This window comes from Prosopis cineraria, unplaced genomic scaffold (genome assembly GCF_029017545.1).
Source record: "Prosopis cineraria cultivar Desert tree isolate PC_DT_omini unplaced genomic scaffold, ASM2901754v1 PC678, whole genome shotgun sequence".
NCBI classification, from domain to species: Eukaryota; Viridiplantae; Streptophyta; class Magnoliopsida; order Fabales; family Fabaceae; genus Prosopis; species Prosopis cineraria.
In genome coordinates, this window is record NW_026556003.1 from 37,047 (window position 1) to 44,298 (window position 7,252).

Here is a 7,252-nt window from a genome sequence, read left to right on the forward strand (position 1 = left end):
ATGTGTATAAAATGTATATAGATAGAATCAGAGAAGACAATAAATTCCAAATCATCAAAATGATTCTATATATAAAAAAATTCCGTCACATAACTACCAACACGGTCAATCATGGAAATTTAAATTTAAATTAGAAGTCAAAGGAGTCAAATTTTCCACACCTAAACTTGTTAACAAAACAAAAAGCCAACCCAGTAATTGTTTTACAGTACCAAACTATCACGAAAACATTTTCAATAACAAATTCATGAGGAAACAAAAAGAGATGGAGTTCATGGCCACAAACCTTATTTAATTATTAAACTAACTTATAAAATAAATTACAAATCATTCATATTTTCTCATTTTTAATTATTTAATCTAAGTTTAACTTATAAAATAAATTACAAATCATTCATGTTTTCTCATTTTTAATTATTTAATCTAAGTTTTAAAAAAATTAAGAAGAGTTAGCTTGGAAGGCTGTCCAAACTTAAGCCCCTTTTTGCACGGCATAATAGGCTGGTTTTGGAAGCCTCGTTATACTGAAAATATCTGATTTCTCAATTCTAAATACTTATAAAAATGGTTTAAATGGATTGCCTGTCAAGCCTGATCATATTCCTCAGTATTTGCACAATCCTCGTTGGATTTTCATCCTATGCCCTCAGAAATGATGAGAATAGATGCATGCTACTAAAAAAATATCTGGTATGTCTAGATCAAATTTGCACAACCCTTATGTAAGTTTTTTATTATTGTAAATTTAATACTTTCATATTTTAACATATATATAATCTAAAATGATGATAATCATCCAACTGTGTACTTTTTTAAGAATAAATTATTTGTTAAAAATTATGAAATTTAACTTTAATTTTGGACCATCTAAATTAGATTAATTAAACGATCCATTGCAATAAGATGAGGGTCTTGAGGTTTGGTTTAGATATATCAAATATATAGAATATAAAAGTTTGTATGCATAAATTTATCTTTTGTAAAGTTTGAAATATTTTTTTTATAGTATCGGACAAAAAAAGATTCATTTTCTGATAAATATTAAAACATTATAAGCCTAAAACGTATGAGAAACATTGCAGGTGCAGGAGAAAGAAGAAGAAACAGTTTTTTAATCTTAACACATGCTCACTGATATGTGCAAATGCTAGTTCTTGTATTGTGCCTAACTTGAGTTTTGGCATCTGGTTCTCTCTCTCATTAATTGATATTTTCTTTCAGATTTTATTTCACAAGAATCAGTATATTTTTTCTTTTGCTGTCATTTTTATTGTATATTTTATGAAGTGAATCTTCCATTGGTAGCATAGAATTAGAAAAGCAAGCGAGATACATTGTATTAGAGTGACTTACAGTAACTTTATATTGATGTAATTCATGTTATGAGATTTATTTTAATATTCTCAAATTGATATAGTAATAAAAATTATAGAAGATTAGTACTTGATAACAGTTCAACAGCATAGTGGGAATTCTTATAGGTGAGTGCAATTTTCATATTCATTAATTTAGTTTTGTGGTAATCTCCTCTGCTTTTAGACATTTTGGCAGCAAAGTATAGACAATTTTATTTATATCAACAAATTGTTATTAAAATAAAAAAAATAAATAAATTAAATCGCCATCCGTAAGTTGATAAGACGTACGTCCACATATTTTGGCACGTCTCCAAATGTCATTATTCATCTCCATTACTATACTTTTTCCTTGCTATCGAAAGTTTTGGATTAACACGCCAGCAATATATATATAATATATATATTATGGACTTATGAGTTATTATGATCCTGAAACGTCAATGAGGGAATCCCATCACACCCAATTGTAAACGATGATTCATTTGAAATATTTTAAAACATTATCAGATTACTAAATAAAAACTTAGTAAATTTTTAAATCATCATCCTTGACAAGATACCCACATTTTTCGTGCGTGCTCAATATATATTATCATTCTTATCCTTTTATGTTACTAATTACTGTATACTTCTCCCCAATCATAATATATAATATTTTTTAAGTCTTATTTGATAATAAATGTAGTGCATTAGATATTTTTTTTTTTTAATATGAAGACAAAGTTAAGAAACATAATGTACAGGAAAAATGTCTTTAGGCTAACTTATTACAAAACAACCTGGGAGGAAGGAAAACTAAATATAGAACAAAATAAATCAGTTTTTATAATTTTCAACTATACTCGTTCTTTATTTATTACTTTTTTTAAAATAATGATGTAATGAAATGTTAATGATCATTATTAAAGAATTATATAGGATATTTGATAAGGATATAATTAAAAAGATATAAAAAATTTAAAAGATTAATATTTTTATCTAATTTTTTTTGAGAATCAAAAAGTAATTATCAATGTCTTATATACTGTGATCTACTAAGAATTGTGTGCGTGGGGGGTGTGTGTTAACTAGCTATAATTTTTTTAAGGATAGCCTCTAGTAATACCAGTGGCGGAAAAATAGTCGGTGGGTGGGGGCATAATTTACACCAAAAATAAATATTAATATTTTTATAAAAAATTTAAGTATTTATTAAAATATATTAAATATGTAATATAATAAGATTAATTACTAAAAATAAAAAAATTATAAAATTATAATACAATAAAAATTGTATTTAAATTTAAATTACCTTTCTATTTGTTAGAATCATTTTTTATTTCTACTAAATATAATCTATATATCTCTTTTGCATTGAAGATATTTTTTTTGTGATATTTTTTGATAAAAATATTTTTCTAAACTATTAACTTATCCATTATGAAATTGCTATTAAGGTTTTACACAATGATAAGATTTATCCTTTAGCTTCTAACACAATGATAAGATTTTTTAATGGGATAGGTGAAATTTTTCAACTGGACAAGTGATTTTTTCTTTTTTTAATGAGGGCAAGTGAAAATTTTTAAGGAGAGCAAATAAATTTATGTGAGTAATGTTATAATATACCAATTTTTCCTAGCATGTGGGGCAGCCCCAACTTAGGTACGTCCCTGGTAATAACAAAGACTTTAATCACTTTTTTTTTTATAAAAGTTGGAATGTAAAATTTTCTTAGACTATATTTTCTATGTGTATAAAGAATTGAGAATCAAATTTTCTTGACTATAATCACTTAAAACAATATTTCCAATTACTCATGTCGATTTAAATTTGTAACCACGTATCCTTGTTACGAAATTAACTTTTTTGGACAAAAAAGATTATGCAATTATTGATGATCAATTTTGATATTGAGATCTGGAAAATGGTTTCTTGACACGTGTTCAAAGGAAAAAATTGTCTATGTTTTGAATGATTAATTTTTTACTGTTTCCGAAGTTCTAGAAATGCTGAATTAATTCAGCGTTTCACAAGTGGATGAGTTTTATGATGCATGTATACTCTTCTGATCCATAATATAAGTTCAGCTTATCTACATAAGCACAAACCAAGGACGGTAGTTAAATGGATGTAGGTTCATTAAAAATGTAAATAATTACCAAATGAGTGTGACACAGATGATAACAATTTGGGCTTTTGAAAATTATTTTAGAACTTGATTTGTACATAAAAAAATGATTTGATAAAAATGATTTATTTTATTTCATTGAAAAACATAAATTTTTTTATTTTAAAAAAGAAAACTGATAAAATTCACGAATTCTCAAATTTACAAGGTTTAAATGCTAAAAAAAAAAATGGTTATAACATAGAGACAACAAAAGATGTGTCTAGGGAAAAAAAAAAAAAAAAAACGAAGGTACGACGTTAATGCAATCGAATCTCAGTGCTTTGCGAAGTTTTGCTTTCACATAAATGTCGAGGACAGAATTGACAATGGTCGTGTCGTGACTAAACAGCAACAATATCACATATTTTGCATTAGAAGAATCTCAAATATTTCGTAAAAAATGGTAGGAAATTAAGTGGGAGTTGATGTCGGGAAAAAGAAGGAAATTCCTATACACCAAGTAAAATTAGACTGAAAAAAGGTATATAAGTAAAAAAACATTCATAAATTCATAATTTGATTTGGAATTAAAATGGGCTATACAACACATTCAGCGTAATAACATAATTATATATATTGGCATAACCTCTTACCAAAGCATTTTGATTATTAAGGAGAGGTGATTAAGTAATTAATTTTGTCTGGAAAAACAAACTTCCAATTTTATCTATACATTCTCTCCTTCATGGTTAATAAATTTAATAGAAGTAATATTAGAAAAATGTAATAATACCTTTTAAGAAATATTAATTTATTGTAAAATGTGTTTTATAATAAGTACTGAAAAGAGTAATTGTGGGAGACAAATGAGGATGATATTTTATAGGATGAAAACAAAATTTTCAACTAATTAACTCGATGCATTTAGGATCAGAGACATCATCATCATCATTAATAATAAAAATACAAACTTATATTTTATTGCATATATACACATGTTGAGTGAAATATTTATATTTCTTCAAAAACCATTAAAAGGAAGTCCTTGAAACAAAGGACATAAACATAACATTTGTCTGTTGTACTGTAACTCCTTAATTAATTACTCCTCTCTTAAAATCTTGCGTCCTTGCAATAATATTTAATCCACAGTCATTAACTGCGACTAATACTTTTATGATAATATTTTAATCGAGACTTACTGATAGTTAAATAAACATGATCTATGACATGGAAAATAATTATTTCTCTTACGTGAAAGTGATATCTGATTTCCACTAAAGACAAATGCCATTGGTTTAGGAGATTAGGCTTTGAAAAATATGCAACTGGGTCGCTATCGCCAGATAATATTGGGTCCAGACAGAAATAATTAAGGAAAATTATTTGAAGAAAGTTGTGAATCCAGTACTAGCTTGGATTGTGTGTAGGGTCAACGAAGCTAGGATTTGACGTATAGATCCACTACTTCTTCACAAATTACTTGTATATTTGATTTTGAGGTGTGTATGATTGAAGCTATATGGCTCTCACTAGTAATTTGGGTCCCAACCGATCATGAAGTACGTACCATGGATTGTCTATATAAGGCAATGAAGCGAGCGATCTCTTCTCACACAAGTCCCATTTTGATAGATTTACAACTTCATACAAATCATCTATTTTGATTTGATTTTAAGATTAGTGTATCTTTGAAGCTATGGCTCTTACTGGTAACTTGGAGGTTGAAATTGAGATCCAGTCACCAGCCATTGAGTTCTTCAACTTCTTCACTAAGCAACTTCACAATCTTCCTAACGCCACTGGCAGCGTTCATTCAGGCGAGCTTCATCAAGGAGACGATTGGCACGCCTTGGATCTGTGAAGAAATGGTCTTATACTGTCGGTAAGGTTCTTTATTTTAACTTTAAGGGAAATGGGTGACACAATTCTCGTCCTTTGATTTGCATATATTTCTTCTTTAAGTTATGATCGGTGTTTAACTGATAAATCTGATGGGTAAATATATAGTTGAAAGTACCAAATCAGTTTGATTTGATTGAAAAATATTCTCCTGATTAAGATTTTACTTGAGAGGCACATGCTTTAAAGTGTATGCTTGTTTTGATGGCCAAAGAAGAAAATTCATTGAAACAAAGAGTCACAGTACAAGTAGCAAAGAAGAACAGCACGGTAAGAGCTGTTAGGAAGATATTGCCCGAAAATGAAAATAAAAACAAAGGCAACAAGGGACCCGCATCTTAAATGATCAAATTTCAAAACTCATATTTATGGTCCTTTCACAATTATACACACACTCCCCCCATCCATTTTATATCTAAGAGAATTATTTTGAGGTAATTTAATTAGTATCCTTAAGACGTTTTAAAAAAAATAAAGTTTTATTATTGATAATTATTCTAATATTACTTTTTCATTATTTTTCTTCTAAATAAATTTCTTTCCCTCTCTCTTATTACTGAAGGGTTTAAAATTAAGATTTTAAATTATATTTAATGAATTTTAATTGGTATATACAATTTTGTAAAAAAAAATAAACACCTTATAAATTAGGACAGAGGGATATCATATTTTAAGCCTAATTTTATATGAGACTTAATTCCTTCATCCAATCAAGATAGACTTGCATATCATAACAAAAGCAAAATTGAAGGAGAAACCGACTAGATAACAATGAAATATATCATATAACCTACAAAAGATCACAAAACTACAGGGGACTAGGGGTTGGAAACAGTAACTTTTTACATAGAGCGCTTTAAATAGGGTTTTTTGGTAATTTTCTGCATTCAATTGCTAGTTGATCATGGTTGGTTAGTAATTTTGATAATGTTAATGTATATAAAATATCTCATTGGAAACTTCTATAGTTCTATTCTGCTTAAAATCTACAATTGGATCAAGGGTAAATTGTGTTGACACTGATTTACTTGTGTACATGAGAACAAATTAAAAGATGGCAAGGTGGTGACATGCAAGGCGAGAATTGAAGAGATTGATGAAGAGAACAAATCAATGAAAGTGGACTTCTTCGAGGAATGTTTAAGGATGCAACACAAGAGTTTCAAGATCATAGTGAAAGCCCCGGACAAGGAAGGAGGTGTGCTATTGCAAAGTTTAGCTTCTTTTACGAGAAGATCCATGACGGAATCTCAGATCCAAAAGGCTACTTGGACTTGGCCAAAATCCATGGCAAACAGATCTTGATTGCTTATCTTCTCAGTGCACAAAAGGGAAAAGTAGTAAACTAGAACAAGTAAAACATGGATCCAAGTACGTGTGAGATTAATGAGTAAACTAAATTAAAGAATAAGTATGGATGTGGTGTAATCGACGTGTCGAAAGTACTGTGTGTAATGAAGTAAAGAATAAGGCCTGTGCTGTTGAGTTCATCATGCAGCACTGTGGAATCGTCTGTGTCAAAATTGTGTTTGAATGCTTTTATGATTCATGCATCAATTTTAGGCATGCATGTGTGTGTGTGTGTGTTGAAATTATGTGAATTAATATGCTTTTACTATGAGGGTACTTATGGGTTGGCCTGAGATGAATATGTAGCTTTGAGCCTTTGAATCTTTATCCTTTGAATACGTTTATTAAGCCTTACGTCCGAAAAATTGCTTTTGCCAAAACTGAATTTTAAAAAATCCGTTTTTTGCAAACGATTATTTTGTTTAACCGATAGCCAAAAACATGCACTACATATGGAATTAGAAATAAAAACCATATATAATGCCTGTATAGCTATTGGGTTTAAGTCATGTTTGGCAAAGCTATTAGGGGATGCTATCATGTAACCTAG

General features: G+C 28.7%; 1 pseudogene; it reads left to right on the forward strand.

Moving 5' to 3' along the window:
* Positions 1 to 4,994: 4,994 nt before the first annotated feature.
* Positions 4,995 to 6,657, forward strand: LOC129297995 (MLP-like protein 34; annotated as a pseudogene).
* The last annotated feature ends 595 nt before the right edge of the window (positions 6,658 to 7,252 follow it).